The following is a 17,917-nucleotide window of genomic DNA, read 5'->3' on the forward strand; positions in this document are numbered from 1 at the left end:
CTTCTTGTCCTACCTTCAGCGGACATGGAGAACAACAGATCACTGTCCTCTTTTTATAAGAGCACTTAACATATTTGATTACTTTTGTCAGGTTGCCTCTTAGTCTTCTTTTCTCAAGAAAAAACATGCCCCATTTTATAACCTTTCCTCGTAGATCAGGTTTGATAAATCTTTTAACATTTTTGTTGTTCTCCTCTGGACTCTCTCCAATTCGTTCATAGCTTTCTTAAAGCGTGGAACCCAGAATTGGATACAGTACTCCAACTGAGCAATCACCAATGCCAAGCAGAGTGGGACAATTACCTCACACATCTTGTATTCAATAATATACCCCAGAATGATATTAGTCTTTTTTGCAACTGCATCATATTGTGTTGACTCATAGTCAATTTGAGATCCATTATAACCCCCAGATTCATCTCAGCAGTGTTATCACCTAACCAGATATTCCCCATTTTGTATTTGTGCATCTGATTTTGTCCTTCCTAAGTGTAGTACTTTGCACTTGTCTTTATTGAATTTCATCTTGTGGCTTTCTGACCAATTCGTCAAGATAATTTTGAATTCTAGTCCTGTCCTGATATATGTCTGAGGAATAGAGACTGAAACCTGCCTAAATATGTGCTTGCAGCCACTTGGACAAATACTATAAGGTATAGTAGAGTGTCCTCAGCACTGGGACAGGAGTGTTTACTTTGTGACGTGAGGCAAGAGGCCAGGATTTAAGGGCTATGGCTGTGCCATGGGTGAGACACAGGAATGTCAGGAGAGGAGGGGGCCAGAAGCTTTATTACTATGCAGCTCCTCTAGAACTCCATAAACTATTCATTTGGCTTCAGTAGCTGCTGTGGTGTTCTCCACAGACCTTCTATAGACCGGGTGAAGGATTCTTCCTCTCTCCCTATGAACCTGTCCAGAACCCAGCCTAGCTACTCAGGCTGGGAGCAAGGATTAGGATTTTCCCCTTACTGTTTAGCAGGGGTTCTGGAACAATTTTTATAGTGGGGCTGCTGAGAGCCAGTGAACCAAACTGTAAACCCTGTATATAATGGAAACCACTTCAAGTCAGGGGGTGTGGCAGCACCCCTAGTTCCAGCACCTATGTACCTTGGTACCAGTGATAAAATTCTCCTAGAATCGAGGGAGGCTCGGCATTGCTGCTAGCTGGGAGACTCAATTTTGAGTCAGACAGAGAGGTTTGATGGCTAGAGTGTAGTAGGTGCTATGAAGCCTGCCCCAGGCTTGCAAGAGTCAGTCTAGCTTGGGATTTTAGGTTAGGCAGAGACCTGATTCATCTTTGGAAGACTTAGCCTGGGGTTAATGTTATGTTTGGAGTTTGCCTTAGATGGAGGCCTGTTCCATCCAGCCTTGAAAGTTTGAGTTTAGCTTGGCAGAGCCTAGAACCAGCCTGGAAAGATTTTGGTTCAACCTAGAAAAAGGCTAACTCTGTTTTTTGTTTGTTTGTTACTTTAGTTGGGAGATATAGTGTTATGAAGTTGCTAGGAGAATGCTTTTGTAACTTATTTCAGTTCACTTCTCATTATGTTGAGAAGACAAATAACCAGGGCTGCAAGCTCAAGAAGAAAATATATAGAGACATTTTATTGTGTGTGTACATATACTCAAATATCAACGTTATTTTAGATTTTACAGAATAGAAAGTTATTGAAAGAACAAGGGAAGGTTCATTTAATATAAAAACCTACAGAGTATAGAAGAAAGGACTCAATCCTTACATGGGTAGTCTCATTGATTTCACTGGGATTGTTGATATGAGTAAGGACTGATATTTTTTATGCTTATATAGTAAATTATATGCCTCCCCAGGAGATAAAAGTATGAAAGTTATGGGGATTTTTAGAGTCACAGAGTTTAAGGCCAGAAGGGATCACCAGGGCATCTACTCTGACCTCCTGTATATCATAGGATCTCCACACTACCCAATACTCACACTCTAAACCCAACAACTGAAACTAGACTGAAGTTTTACAGCCCACAGGATACTAGACTACGATAGGAGGGACCAAGGTGCACCAGTGCCCAAAATCCCTACAGTGGCAGGGAAATGATTTCCTTTTAATCTTTCTTCAATAAATACTCAAGCAGTGTTGCCACTTTTGTGATGTTACTGAGAGCAAACCAGGTAGCCATGAGAAAGTGTTCTTGTCTGAATTCAGTAAAACTTTTATGCAATATTTCCTTAAATAATTGATCTTCTGTCAAACCAGATTTCATTTAACACAATTCTACCAAATACTTTTTCATGTTGCTGGTATAGAACAGAAAAGTTGTTAATTTGGTAACAGTTCAAAACAATAATCAGGCGCCCTTTTATATATTCCTTGGAACTGTTCTTTGTTATGTTACCATGCACCATATGACTGAAATCCACATTTGCCTATGCAACAGTGTGTGTTTAATGCATGTATGGTACAAATGGGCAATTCTGAACTTACTGTTACCTCTACTATGTTAGAGTTCCTATCTATTCTTAACAAAAATAGCTCTCTGTTCAAAATCTATTTATTTATACAATCATGCCTCAGTGACTTATAATAGTGAATGACTTAGGCAAGGCTATATGGCTTATTTTCAAAAAAGAATTCATTTTGGAAACTAACAGATCAAACGGGATGATCCATATACCATTTTCTGTCACATTTTCATATATTTTATTTGGTGATTAAGTGTAGGTCCGTGCCTATACTTGTAAGTTTTTCCTCTGCATTTTAGGCCCATCTGGACTTTCAATTATTTAGATAGCTGTAGGCGTTTCTTGCCCACAGAAACCTCTGTGTGGTGTAGGTATGCTGGGACCCCATTTGCAGCAATGTAGTCTCCCTGTGTCCAGCTCTGGCAGCAGTGCTATGGGTTTAACTTTGAATGACCTTGGACACTTCAGGAAGGTGTGTGTTTGATGTGTGGTGCCACTACCCTCTGCCCTGTTTATTCTTTCTATTCTTTTGGACAGTTCTACATATTAGTGAGCTGAATTCTATTCCCAGCTCTCCTTTAAGTGACCTTGTGAAACCTGTTAGTTTATTTATAAAATTGCAGGAGTAGCAGGCCCTGGCAGCAGCAGAGATGAATCTTTGACTTCTTCTAGAGTTGGGGTATGAACCTTGCTTAATAATGATGGCAGTGAAGTGTAATAGCAGTCAGAAAAGACAAGAGTTTAACTCATATTCACTGGCTCTTTCTGCTGTGCATGTTCCCCTAGGCTACAGGGTATTTGGAAGGGCTTGCTCGCTCTTGCATGTCTGTGGATCTTTGCCTGAACTACAGTATGGTGGGACAGGCAGCCTGATTCAGGCAAAATGTGGAACATACCATAAAATCTTCTACACTTGAGAGGTCTGGTTTTAACAATGCTTTCCCGGGATCTCACTTCAGAAAAATTCAGGAAACAATATTGAATAACATTACTTCAGCCTGTGGCTTTTCACATACAATTTAGAATATTCACACACCCACCTTCAGAGTAAAAAGTTTAAAAGGAACTCAGGGGCAGAGGAGTTCCATTGAAAAACAATAAAGAAAAAGAAGCAACAAAATATAGATGCTAGAAGTAAACTACAGAGGTGGAGCCAACAGTAAGAGGATGTCAGCCAGTCTGAGGCAAACATATGGGTGTGGTAGCAGCTGTATTTCATGCATCAAAAAAGATACATTTAGTGCGTTCCAAAACAATTAAATAAAACCTGGAGTAGAGAGTACAGCACCTGATTTATCACAGAGTACTTATACAATATTTCTCCTTGAATCGCAGATAGTATAATAAGCAACAATATTCCTCATTGAATTTTTTAATATTTGTTTTATCCATGTCAAAAATTAACATTTTGTGACAAGAAAAAGTCTAAGATTTGCATTTAACGGATGAAAGGTGGATTCAGATAACGTATAGTTGGATATTAGGCTCAATACATTTATCACTCATTCTTTGCTAATGCACTGAAGGATGTGTCCTCTCCCATGCCTGCCACATTACAGAAGAACTAATTTATGTAGATAAACGTAGGTCTAAAAGAATAAGACTCTGTTGTAAGCCTGGTTTGTGATATATTTATTTTTACAATACATACCAGTCATCTAAGAAAGGTTAGGGAACATGATGCTTCTGAGGAAAATTTTTTAAAATATATGCAATACCTTTTTAAGGGAACAGTGTCAATTTGAACATCACATTTCCATGGGGAAATTTTCTGAAGGATACCTATTTATAGTTGTCTAAAAAATAATAATATATTTGGCTCAAAAACTTCATGAGCTGTTCCATATAATCAAACAATTCTCCTCCACCCAGTTTTCCCATTTCATTTCTTTTTTAGGGGGTAGGCATGCCTTCTCTGATACTGTTATGACATGCTTAAGTAACTTCTAAATGGGTGGAGGTGGGTGAAAGCAATGGCTGTGTGCACAATGGAGCTCACCTACATTCTAGGGATTATTAACTGGCAGTGTTCTGTAGGCATCATGGCAGAAGTAAGTCTTAAGGAGGGAATTGAAAAAGGATAAGATCGTGGATTAATGGGGTATTTTAGCAGTTTGTGTTGGCATGGGTTACAGCAATCAAGAGTTAAGGAAGAAGTGGATTGACAAGGGACAAAAGATGGGAATGTTGGCTGAGTAAAAATGGAGGTCATTGGTGCAATAAGCCAATAGATAATAGATAAAGCAGGGGTGAGTCTATCTATGCATTTTTGATGTGGTGGTGAAAAGGGATTCATTTGCAGGGCTTAAGAAAGTGAGAAGACACGATTGAAGTAAAAAAGCAAGGAAGATGATTTTGGTAGAGAATATTGAATGAAGTTGAGGGGAGCAAGGTTGGCATTGCCAAGTCCAGAGGAGAAGACATTACAGTAGCTGAGGCTTGGTCTACACTAAACCCCCAAATCGAACTAAGGTACGCAACTTCAGCTACGTGAATAACGTAGCTGAAGTCGACATACCTTAGTTCGAACTTACCCCCGTCCAGACCCGGCAGGCAGGCTCCCCCGTCGACTCCGCGTACTCCTCGCGGCGAGCAGGATTACCGGAGTCGACGGGGAGCACTTCTGAGTTCGATTTATCGCGTCCAGACTAGACGCGATAAATCGAACCCAGAAGTTCGATTGCCTGCCGCCGAACCAGCGCGGTAAGTATAGACAAGCCCTGAGACACAAGATAAAAGTCTGAATGAAAGATATGGCTCTGGTACAGGGAGGACACTAGCTGCTGGTTACTTCTGGCAGCAGGCAGTGCTCTACCCCTACTCCCAACCCACCCACCATGGTGATGGAGAACCGTAATGCTGCCCTGGCAATGAGTGATGAGGAATCAGCCCCAAAGTTTGAAGAGGAGAAGCTCTGTACCCCCTAAGGCTGGGAGGATCACAGCCACAACTCCCAGGAGGAAATGTAGGGTAATGGTGGTTGGAGACTCTCTTCTGAGGGGGACAGAGGGACACATCTGTTGCCCTGATGTGGCATCCTGGGAGGTATGCTGCCTGCCAGGGGCCCATATCTGAGGCATTACGGAGGGATTGTCGAGGATCATCCAGCCCTCTGACTACTACCCCATGCTACTCATCAATGTGGGCACTAATGATACTGCGAGGTATGAACCTCAGCAGATTAGAAATAACTACAGGGCTCTGGGAGTAAGGGTGAGGGAGTTGGGAGCACAGGTGGTGTTCTTTTTAGTCCTTCCAGTTAAGGGTAGAGGCCTCAGCAGAGACATATGCTTCTTGGAGGTGAATGCCTGGCTGCGAGGATGGTGTCTCGCAGGAGGGCTTCGGCTTCCTTGACCACGGGATGCTGTTCCAGGAAGAAAGACTGCTAAATAGAGATGGGGTCCACCTATTGAGGAAGGGGAAGAGCATATTTGGCTACAGACTGGCTAACCTAGTGAGGAGAGTTTTAAACTAGGTTCGACAGGGGCAGGTGACCAAAGCCCACAGGTAAGTCAAAAACATGGAGACTTGGGAGAAGGGTCAGAATCTGGGGGGAGCATGGGCTGTTATAGCAGAAATAAGAGAGAGACTAGACAGAACTGGAGGAGGTGGTAATTCAAATCAGTATCTTAGATGTCTGTATACTAATGCGAGAAGTATGGGAAATAAGCAGGAAGAACTTGAAATGCTAGTAAATAAACACAGCTATGACATAGCTGGCATCATGGAGACTTGGTGGGATAATACGCATGACTGGAATATTGGTATAGAAGAGTACAGCTTGCTCGGGAAGGACAGGGAGGGAAAAAGGGAGGAGGTGTTGCCTTATATATTAAAAATGTATACACTTGGACTGGGGACTCTTAGAAATAAGAGACAGACTTGTTGAAAGTCTCTGGGTAAGGATAAAAGGGGTAAAAACAAGGAACATGTCATGGTAGGGGTCTACTACAGACCACCAAACCAGGAAGAAGAGGTGGATGAGGCTTTTTTTAAACAACTAACAAAATCATCCAAAGCACAGGACTCGGTGGTGATGGGGGACTTCAACTACCCAGACGTCTGTTGGGAAAATAACACAGCAGGACACAAATTATCCAACAAGTTCTTGGAATGTATTGGAGGCAATTTTTTATTTCAGAAGATGGAGAAAGCTACTGGGGGGAGGCTGTTCTAGATTTGATTTTGACAAATAGGGAGGAACTGGTTGAGAATTTGAAAGTGGAAGGCAACTTGGTGAAAGTGATCATGAAATGGTAGAGTTCATGATTCTAAGGAATGGTAGGAGGGAGAACAGCACAATAAAGACAATGGATTTCAAGAAGGCAGACTTTAGCAAACTCAGGGAGTTCGTAGGTAAAATCCTATGGGAAGCAAGTCTAAGGGGAAAAACAACTGAAGACAGTTGGCAGTTTTTCAAAGAGACATTATTAAGGGCACAAGAGCAAACTATTCCACTACATAGGAAAGATAGGAAGTATGGCAAGAGACCACGCTGGATTAACCAGGAGATCTTCAATGATCTAAAACTCAAAAAAGAGTCCTACAAAAAGTGGAAACTTGATCAAATTACAAAGGATGAATATAAACAAATAACACAAGAATGTAGGGACAAAATTAGAAAGGCCAAGGCACAAAATGAGATCAAACTAGCTAGGGATATAAAGGGTAAGAAGAAAACATTCTACAAATACATTAGAAGCAAGAGGAAGACCAAGGACAGAGTAGGCCTGTTACTCAATGAGGGGGGAAGGACAATAACAGAAAATGTGGAAAGGCTGAGGTGCTTAATGACTTCTTTGTTTCGATTTTCACCAAGAAGGTTGGTGGCGATTGGACATCTAACATAGTGAATGCCAGTGAAAATGAGATAGGTTCAGAGGCTAAAATAGGGAAAGAACAAGTCAAAACTTACTTAGACAAGTTAGATGTCTTCAAAATCAGGGCCTGATTAAATGCATCCTAGAATACTCAAGGAGCTGACTGAGCATTAGCAATTGTCTTTGAAAAGTCATGGAAGACAGGAGACATTCCAGGAGACTGGAAAAGGGCAAATATAGTGCCCATCTATAAAAAGGGACATAAGGACAACCTGGGGAATTACAGACCAGTCAGCTTAACTTCTGTACCCAGAAAGTTAATGGAGCAAATAATTAAGAAATCAATTTACAAACACCTAGAAGATAATGAGGTGATAAGTAACAGTCAGCATGGATTTGTCAAGAACAAATTGTGTCAAACCAACCTGATAGCTTTCTTTCAGGGTAACAAGCCTTGTGGATGGGGTGTGTGTGTGTGGAAGCAGAAGACGTGGTAAATCTTTACTTTAGTAAGGCTTTTGATACTGTCTCACATGACCGTCTCATAAATAAACTAGGGAAATACAACCTAGATGGAGCTACTATAAGGTGAGTGCATAACTGGTTGGAAAACTGTTCCCAGAGAGTAGTTATCAGTGGTTCACAGTTATGCTGGAAGGGCATAACGAGTGGGTCCCTCAGGCATCAGTTCTGGGTTCGGTTCTGTTCAATATCTTTATCAGTGATTTAGATAATGGCATAGAGAGTACACTTATAAAGTTTGCGGACGATACCAAGCTGGGAGGGGTTGCAAGTACTTTGGAAGATAGGATTAAAATTCAAAATGATCTGGACAAACTGGAGAAATGGTCTGAAGTAAATTAGATGAAATTCAATAAGGACAAATGCAAGGTACTCCACTTAGGAAGGAACAATCAGTTGCACACATACAAAATGGGAAATGACTGCTTAGGAAGGAGTAGTGCGGAAAGGGATCTGGGGGTCACAGTGGACCACAAGCAAAATATGAGTCAACTGTGTAATACTGTTGCAAAAAAAGCAAACATCATTCTGGGATGTTTTAACAGGAGTATTGTGAGCAAGACGTGAGAAGTGATTCTTCCGCTCTATTCCACTCTGATTAGGCCTCAACTAGAGTATTGTGTACAGTTCTGGGTGCCACATTTCAGAAAAGATGTGGACAAATTGGAGAAAGTCCAGAGAAGAGCAACAAAAATGATTAAAGGTCTAGAAAACATGACCTATGAGGGAAGATTGAAAAAATTGGGTTTGTTTAGTCTGGAGAAGAGAAGACTGAGAGGGGACATAATAACAGTTTTCAAGTACATAAAAGGTTGTTACAAGGAGGAGGGACAAAAATTGTTCTTCTTAACCTCTGAGGATAGGACAAGAAGCAATGGTCTTAAATTGCAGCAAGGGTGGTTTAGGTTGGACATTAGGAAAAACTTCCTAGCTGTCAGAGTAGTTAAGCACTGGAACAAATTACCTACGGAGATTGTGGAATCTCCATCATTGGGGATTTTTAAGAGCAGGTTGGACAAGCACCTGTCAGGTATGGTCTAGATAATAATTAGTCCTGTCTTGAGTGCAGGGGACTGGACTAGATGACCTCTTGAGGTCCCTTCCAGTTCTATGATTCTATGATTTGGCAGTCTGGACAAAAAAAAAGGCCAAGTCTTCAAGATGCTAGCAGGGAAACATGGAAAGATTTGGAAACTGCCTGGATATGAGGGTCTACAGACAAAAAAGATGCCCAGATCCTCCAGACTGTTGTTTGCATTTTTCCTAGTTGAATCTTATTCTGTTGTGTTCAGCTTATGATTCTTATATTTCTAGGTAGCTTGTATTGTTTCTCTGTCTTCATTTGTGTTCACACTATCTTTCAATTTAGTACTATTGGTAATTTTCATTACTTTGAAGTTTAGACCCTCTTCTAGAGTTTTAATAATGATATTTAGTAAGAACGGACCTAACACAGCTGGGTGGGCAACCCCACTGTACTCCTTTCCAACTCAATATTTTTCCTGTATAGAAACCATGACTGTGGTTTGATTTACAAATCTTTGTTAGATTTTCAGGAACATTCTTACCAGTGATTTCTGTTTGCAGAATATTTGCAGAATGCAAAAGTCTTGTTCAAATACATGTTTGCATGATGGTTTGTGCCGTAAGTGTCCTCAAAGCCACTTTGAAATTTTGTTGATTTCCTTTCTCCTGTTTATAAATGTTTCAGTCATTAAGACAGGAAGAGAAACAACCCTTAATTCATAGATTCATAGATGCTAGGACTGGAAAGGACCTTGAGAGGTCATTGAGTCCAGTCCCCTGCCCTCATGGCAAGACCAAATACTGATAGACATTTATCTAACCTACTCTTAAATATCTTCAGAGATGGAGATTCCATAACCTCCCTAGGCAATTTATTCCAGTGTTTAACCACGCTGACAGTTAGGAACTTTTTCCTAATGTCCAACCTAAACCTCCCTTGCTGCAGTTTAAGCCCATTGCTTCTTGTTCTATCCTTAGAGACTAAAGTGAACAAGTTTTCTCCCTCCTCCTTATGACACCGTTTTAGACACCTGAAAACTGCTATCATGTCCCCTCTCAGTCTTCTCTTTTCCAAACTAAACAAACCCAATTCTTTCAGCCTTCCTTCATAGGTCATGTTCTCAAGACCTTTAATCATTCTTGTTGCTCTTCTCTGGACCCTCTCCAATTTCTCCACATCTTTCTTGAAATGCGGTGCCCAGAACTGGACACAATACTCCAGTTGGGGCCTAACCAGTGCAGAGTACAGTGGAAGAATGACTTCTCCTGTCTTGCTCACAATACACCTGTCAATGCATCCCAGAATCATGTTTGCTTTTTTTGCAACAGCATCACACTGTTGACTCATATTTAGCTTTATACTCATTAAGTATGAAGCTTGTTTCCACTGAGAATGCACTTCCTTGGACACTGTCCAAGGCAATGGAATTCACTCCTGAAGGAGCTCAGAACAGCTTCAAACATAGGGTTGCCAACTTTCTACTCAGACAAAACCGAACACCCATGCCCTGCCCCTGCCCTGCCCCTCCTTTGAGGTCCTGCCCATGCTCCATCCCTTCTCAGAGGCCTCACCCCCTGCTCACTCCATCCCCCCTCCCTCTGTCACTCGCTTTCCCCACCCTGACTCACTCGCTCATTTTCACCAGGCTGGCTCAGGGGACTGGGGTGCGGGAGGGGGTGAGGGCTCCGGCTGAGGGTGTGGGCTCTGGGGTGGGGCCAGAAATGAGGAGTTCAGAGTGCGGGAGGGGGCTCCAGGCTGAGGCAGTGGGTTGGGATGCAAGAGGGGGTGAGGGCTCCAGCTGGGGGTGTGGGCTCTGGGGTGGGGCCAAGGATGAGGGGTTTGGGGTGCAGGAGGGGGCTGTGGGCTGGTGGGTGGAGCTGAGGGAGGGGGCTCTGGGATGAGGCAGGGGATTAGGGTGTGGGAGGAGGTATGGGCTCTGGTCTGGGGGTGCAGGTTTTGGGGTGGAGCCAGAAATGAGGGGTTCAGGGTATGGGAAGGGGTTGGGGTAAGGGGGTGGATGAGGGCTCTGGCTGAGGGTGCAGACTCTGGGGTGGGGCTGGGGATCAGGAGCAGGAGGTTGGGGCCCGGGAGGGGATCAGGGGTGCAGGCTCTGGGCGGCACTTGCCTTAAGCAGCTCTCGGAAGCAGCAGCATGTCCCCCCTCCAGCTCCTATGGGGAGATGCGGACAGGCGGCTCTGCGTGCTGCCGCTGCCCCGTCTGCAGGCACCGCCCCTGCAGCTCTCATTGGCCATGGTTCCTGGCCAATTGGACCTCCGGGGGTGGCGCTTGGTGTGGGGACAGCGTGGGGAGCCCCCTGGCTGCCCCTATGTGTAGAAGCCAGAGGGGGGACATGCCACTGCTTCCTGGGAGCTGCACGGTGCAGAGGCTACAGGGAGCCTGCCAGCCCCGCTGCACGGCACCGCCAACCAGACAGTCAGTGGCCTGGTCAGCAGTGCTGACCGAAGCTGCCAGGATCCCTTTTTGACCGGGTGTACCAGTCAAAAACTGGACACCTGGTCATCCTATTCAAACCTCACTTCTATATGGTCACAAATAATAGAATATCAGCTTTTTTTTGTCTTTTTAAAAATTATAAATCCCATACAAAGTTCCTCACACGTGTGACAGTCACTTATTTATTTCTCACTGAACAGTGCTCAGATACCACAGTGATGAAAAGATGGAAGAACCTGAATAGACTATGAATTACATAACCTATTACTCTCCAAGAATAATGTATTACAAATAGTGAATAACTCAAGTGATTAGTTTGTCTACAATCCAGAGACTAGAATTTGTTCACATCAAATGTTCTTCTAACGATTTTGAACACACACACACACACACACACACACACACGAATCAATGCATGTTTATGCATAATTTGTAAACAGAAGAGAGGGTTAAAATCACTCTTATTTATTACTGTTCTCCAAATAAGTAAGTTATTAGCTTTTCTCCAGACTTCTGGTACTCTATCATTTTCAAGCATTGCTCAAATGATTGTCGGTGGTAAAGCAGGTTCATGGTGCTATCACGAATACCTTAAAGCCGACTGTGATGCCCTTACGCATGCTGAGTAGCACGTTACTCCACAAAGAGTCCCACTGAAGTCAGTGGAGCTATCTGTGGAATAAACAATAAAGGGTTACCTGACATGAATAAAGATATTAGAATCTGGCCCTAAGGAAACATATAGTCCACAACAGCCAATTTGTGTGGTCCCTTATTCACGTGTAATAGTACCTTACCCTTGCCATGTGAGTAAAGGTATCAATCACACTTTGGTCTTACATGCTTGTCTACACATACAGCACTGCAGTGGCTCAGCTGTGTCACTTCAGCGCATTGGGTGAAGACACTCCATACCAACAGGAGAGAGCTCTCCTGTCAGCATAATAAAACCACCTCCGCAAGAGAAGCTCTCCCATTGACATAGGGCTGTCCACACTGGCGCTTATGTTGGTGTAATTTATATCACTCAGGCCTGGTCTACACTACCCGCCTGAATCGGCGGGTAGAAATCGACCTCTCGGGGATCGATTTATCGCGTCCCGTTGGGACGCGACAATCGATCCCCGAATCGACGCTCTTACTCCACCAGCGGAGGTGGGAGTAAGGGCCATCGACAGGAAGCCGCAGAGGTCGATTTTGCCGCCGTCCTCACAGTGGGGTAAGTCGGCTGCAATACGTCGAATTCAGCTACGCTATTCACGTAGCTGAATTTGCGTATCTTAAATCGACTCCCCCCTGTAGTGTAGATGTAGCCTCAGGGGATTGCTTTACTCAGACATAGGCAGCTTTTGCCGACAAAACAATGGAGGTGTACGCACTGCAATGCCACTTTTGGCAACAAAACTTGTCAGTTTCAACAACAAAATAAAACCACATCAACGAGAGGCATAAAGCTTTTTGCGGCAAAGTTAAAGTGACAAAGTGTCAGTGTAGACACTGCCGTTCATTACATGACCAGAACTGGCCTCTCCCAGTATCCCACAGTGCCTGCTGTGACCATTATGCTCACTCTTTTGAACTCAGCAGCCCTGCTCCCCTTTCAAAGCTCACAGAAGTTCTGACAGCTGGGTGTGCAGCTCTGCTCCGGACAACAAAGAGCAAATCATTGGTGTGGAATGCTCCTGCTCTCTCCCACACTAGGAGCACAGAGGCAGACAGGCAGGAGTGCATGTGTGTGTGTGTGTGTGTGTCTGTGTGTGTGCAGGGGCAGCTCTAGCTTTTTTTGCCGCCCCAAGTACGGCAGGCAGGCTGCGGGAGGTCCGCCGGTCCTGCGGCTTTGGCGTACCTGCTGCTGAATTGCCGCCGAATCCGTGGACCAGCAGACCTCCTGCAGGCAGGCTGCTGAAGGCTGCCTGACTGCCGCCCTCGCAGGGACCAGCAGGGTGCCCCCCGTGGCTTGCCACCCCAGGCACGCGCTTGGACTGCTGGTGCCTGGAGCCACCACTGTGTGTGTGTGTGTGAGAGAGAGAGACTGCTGTGCTGTGCAGAGCCAGGAAGGGAGGCAGGGGCTGATGATGGGGGTTTCCCCCTCCAGCTGTCTCAGCACTGGCTGCTTCCAATGGCTGTCTGAATTTATAAGACAGCATGTGGACACACTCACTCCCCTCCCCGCCACATACACTCCCCATCACACACTCTACCATCTCCAGACATGCCAAACCCACGAAAAAAAACACAGAAATTGGGCTTGTTTTTAGCTTAATTGGCTTGTGAGTTGCTTGTTGGCTAGTTTTTGGCTTGTAGCTTGTTGCTTGTTGTAGCTTGTTGCTTCTTTTTTTTGATTGGCTCCTGGCAAGCAGGGTCAAGGGGCAAGCAGGGTCAATGGGGGGAGAGAGTCAGGGGTGCACAGTGGGCCCACCACAGTCCCAGACTGAAAGCCGGGGGAATCTAGTCACATAGAGTGTTGGGGTTCTTAGGAATTGTCTTGTTTTGACTTTGTTTTGAAATGGGATTAGCTTGATTTTTGACTTATTGTGAAAGCCGGGGTGCTAATTTACCACATGAAAGTTGGCAACTGTGCCCACCTCCCTCCCCACACACTTCAGTTGAAAAGCAGTTGACTATCTACTAGGATGCCCCTGGAACAATGGGATTGAGAAACCTGCATCATGTGATGCTGTACCTGCCCCATGATGCATTGTACCCCCTTCCCAAAGCACAGTGGGATAGCTACTCCATCAGCACAAGGAGCATAGTGTGGATATGCAACAGTGGTTTAATTAAAGTGGCATAACTTTTGGTGACTAAACTCTGCAGTGTAGATACAGCCATAACCTACATTTCCTATGAAGCCATTTTGACTTCTTATGGTTCTTTAGATTCATTATTTTCAGAAGAATTATAGCCTTTTGTGCCTTAATTAAGGTTTGCCTTAATTATATTTAATTAAAGGGATTTAATTTATAATTTGATGTACATAAATAGACTGCTTTTAACGACTATACCAAGTACAGTATTCATTATTCAGTTTTGATTGAATTAAGTCAGTGAAGCTAAACACTTTCAGTATAAATGGATTTATGTACAAATCAAATCAAATTTGGGAATCAGCATCTCTTATCACCAGCAAAAGTAGATTTCTCCAAAATGCATCTGATTTTTTTTTTAAATTGGAAAATGTATCCCCCTAATACATATGATATAGTTTAATTCCTATCCACAATATATTCTCATGCACCACACTGTGATTTCTGCTTCTGTATGTGTCAAGCTTTGTGCCCTTCCTGTTTATCAAAATAATCTCAAAAGGATTCAGTCATATTTCAACTTTCCTGCTAAATGCATTTGACCATGCCACTAGATAGAGAGACATAACAATGTAGCTTAAATATTACAGACTGAAATCAAATCCACCAGATGCTGCTTGCTGCTTCTGGTTTGCTTACTGTTCACCTTACTTGGTGGAGGGGTAAAATGGACACAGACATCATGATACTTTCACTCTTTTATTTATAGACATTGTCATACCTATATGGCAATGTTTACCATAGTATCCTAGCATTTGCATGATTCTATGGTGATTTTGACTCTTATTATTGTGATATCATTTAAACTAAAAATAAGAAAAGATAGCGATGATAAATATCTTGATTGGGGACATGACTGAGTGCTTCCCCATCAGCATACCATCTGCCAGCTGATAAGGTCCCATCTAAAATAAAAAAACATATTTAAACATGGTTGGGAAACATAACTATGGTCAAACCCATGTTGTTATATGAATTACTCTTGCCCACGTAGACAGAAAAACATTTTATAACCACGTTAAAAACAATGTTTTAATGTAGGTATCTACTTGGGTTAGCTGGGCTTCTGTAACATGGCTGTACATTTTTTTTCTGTACATACAGGCAAGAATAATTCATAGTACAACATGGCTTGGCCACAGAGGCCTTGTCTACACTATGAAAAGTGTTACCCATTTTTCAGCTCTGTCACAGTTGTTCATTGTGTCCTCTAACCTTGAGGATAAGAAAACTGCCTGTACCTGAAGTGGAATCCTGGCCCCATTAATGTCAATGGGATTTTGCCATTTACTTGAAATGGGGAGTGAGCTGATTCATAGAGTAAATCAAGACCTAGGTTCATCAGATACTTTGCATCACCAGCACTGTACTGGTATGTAATTTTTGAGTTGGCATTTCTTCTTTATGGCTTTTCTTTAAAAGAGAAAATTTAGAATCTACAAATTGTGTATAGAAGAATCACAATATGCCCCTTTCTACTTACTTCATAAAATGCTGAACTGTCATTTAACAACACGATTCCAAATCAGAAGAGTAAGGCTGTGTCTACACTACAGAGACTATATTGACATAGTTATGTTGGCATAGCTATGCTGGCATAATCCAGGTTTTTCCATCAGTGTAGGAATGCCGTCTCCCCAAATGAAGTTAGCTCTGCTGATGGAAGCATTCTTCCATTGATAGAGCTGCATGTACACTGGGGATTAGGTTGACACAGCCACATCAGTCAGGGATGTGTTTTTTTCACACCCATGACCGATGTAGCTCTGCTGACCTAACTTTTAAGTGGTGTAGAGCGAACCCTAGTCTCACCAGCTTCCTAAAGCTGTCCTTTACATGTGCAAACATTCACAGGCTTCTGTTCAGTTCAGTCTCCAGACTAATTAAGTACTCACTGTGGACAACACCTGTCACTCAGGCCAGTCATATGTGTTTTCTCTGACTTAGCCCCCTCTCTAGATCCAGGTCAAGTCTAAACCCGGCAGATGCTTCCAGCATAAAATCTCTAAAATAACTCTGATCAGATCTTCATTATCCTGTGTTTCAATTACTGCAACCTCCAAATCTCATCTTTCCCCACTTATATCTATTCAGAATGCTGTTGCAAAGGCCATTTTCATGCTCATAGCTTCAACCACATGATCCCTCTGTTTGCATCTGTCCACTGACTTCACCTTCTTCACTGGATCAAACACAAACTACTTGTCTTTGCTTTTAAGGCCCTTCATAGTTTATTCCCACCCTACTTAACTCTGATACACTAGTGAGAGATCAAATCCTGCATCCACTCTGCCAGCCTTTTTCATCTATTTGTACCATTTTCAAATGAGCGTCTTTGCACCCTCTTCGTTATGTATGGGAGAAGCTCCCTGTAAATATCTGTAAAACCACTTAATTGTCCTTCTTCAAAGGCCACCTGAAAACTCTCCCTGCCATGATGGCTACAATATCTCAACACTACTTTGACAGCTGGTGGGCTGTGTCTGCTGCTTATCACCATAACCAGTATTATGTCATTGTTTTCCTATGTTTGCCCCATTGGTGATGTATTCACCTGTTGTTCTATGTCTTGGATTGCCACTTACATATCCTTTGGTTAGGGACCATCTTTAGTATGTCTGTATTGTATATAGCAAAATGAAGCCCTGATTCGTGAGTAGGGACTCCACGTGCTACCATAATACAGACAGCTGATAAATAATAATAACAAAAATCTTAATGGCACTGCAGAGTAGAATATCGGAGGCAACAATTTTTATTGTTCCGAGGCTGCTCTATCCAATAAAAACATTGCAATTAAAAGACTCCATTTTAGCCCATATGAATATTATCCTTTTACTTTTGGAGTAATGCATGTGCAAAGCACATATCTAACAAACCCTGACTCACAAAGAATTCTCTATAAATGGATTTATAAACAAAATACCAATTCTTAAATACAGATATAACTAAAAACAGTCCACGTGGATGAGGCAATATCTTTTATTGGACCAATGTCTCTTGGTGAAAGCGACAACCAATCGAGCTCCACAGACCTTTTTTTTTTCAGGTCCGGGAAAGTCAAAAGCTCAAAAATAAAAATAAAAATCCCAGTGTATTAATTACATGCAATGCCAAGCCTGACTGAACGACTTTTGTTCTAATGGCATAAAATGATAGTATCTGTTCTGGTAAAGAATTCTGTATAATTTCTAGACAAAAAGGAAACTTATTAAGAGTATTTAGAATAATTGTTGTAAGTATTTGATAAAGGTGGCAAAAGAAAGATTTTACAGTATCTTCTGTTTAGTCCTCAGGTATATTTCATAGCTTTTCACTCACGCTATGTCCCTTGGTGCTGGAATTAGTGGGTATGTTGAAAATTTATGCAATGCTTTACATGGCTACCTAATTTGCCATTCAGTAGAGATGTTGCCATAGCAACTGCTAGATCGCATGATGCTTAACACTGTCTCCAGGATACCAAACACATTCTCAAAGCAATATACCAGACTGTGTTTAGCCACATTCATCCAACTTTCTACAATTCAGCGTTTTCCATGTAAATTAATACATTGTCCCCCTGAAAGATGATTTTTAATGAATTGACTGATTCCATTGAAACCCTTTTCCCTATAACTTCTCCTTTTGTCCTAAACTGTACTAAAATAATGTTTGTATAAGGATGACATGGTGAGGAGATTAAATCTGAGGAAGGAATTAAAATGCAGTTCCAGGGACAGCTGTGGAATTAGCGAGATCATAATATATATGGCACCTGTTGGTGACAATATTTGGGATCACTATTGCCTATAAATATTTGTGGCCTAGCCTCTGTGATCACTACAGCAGAGAAAGGTCCTGTATAGTGAAC

The 17,917-nt window shown here is 42.6% G+C and overlaps 1 protein-coding gene and 1 long non-coding RNA gene across 2 annotated transcripts in view; one reads left to right on the forward strand and one right to left on the reverse strand.

Annotated features, from left to right (window-relative positions):
• The window catches only part of GABBR2 (gamma-aminobutyric acid type B receptor subunit 2), an 835,193-nt gene that overhangs the window by 95,701 nt on the left and 721,575 nt on the right, over window positions 1-17,917 (reverse strand). The window lies entirely within an intron of this gene.
• The window catches only part of LOC117872725, a 109,888-nt gene that overhangs the window by 20,546 nt on the left and 71,425 nt on the right, over window positions 1-17,917 (forward strand). The gene's annotated exons all lie outside the window — the stretch shown is intronic.

Source organism: Trachemys scripta, chromosome 2 (genome assembly GCF_013100865.1).
Source record: "Trachemys scripta elegans isolate TJP31775 chromosome 2, CAS_Tse_1.0, whole genome shotgun sequence".
In the NCBI taxonomy this organism is placed as follows: domain Eukaryota; kingdom Metazoa; phylum Chordata; order Testudines; family Emydidae; genus Trachemys; species Trachemys scripta.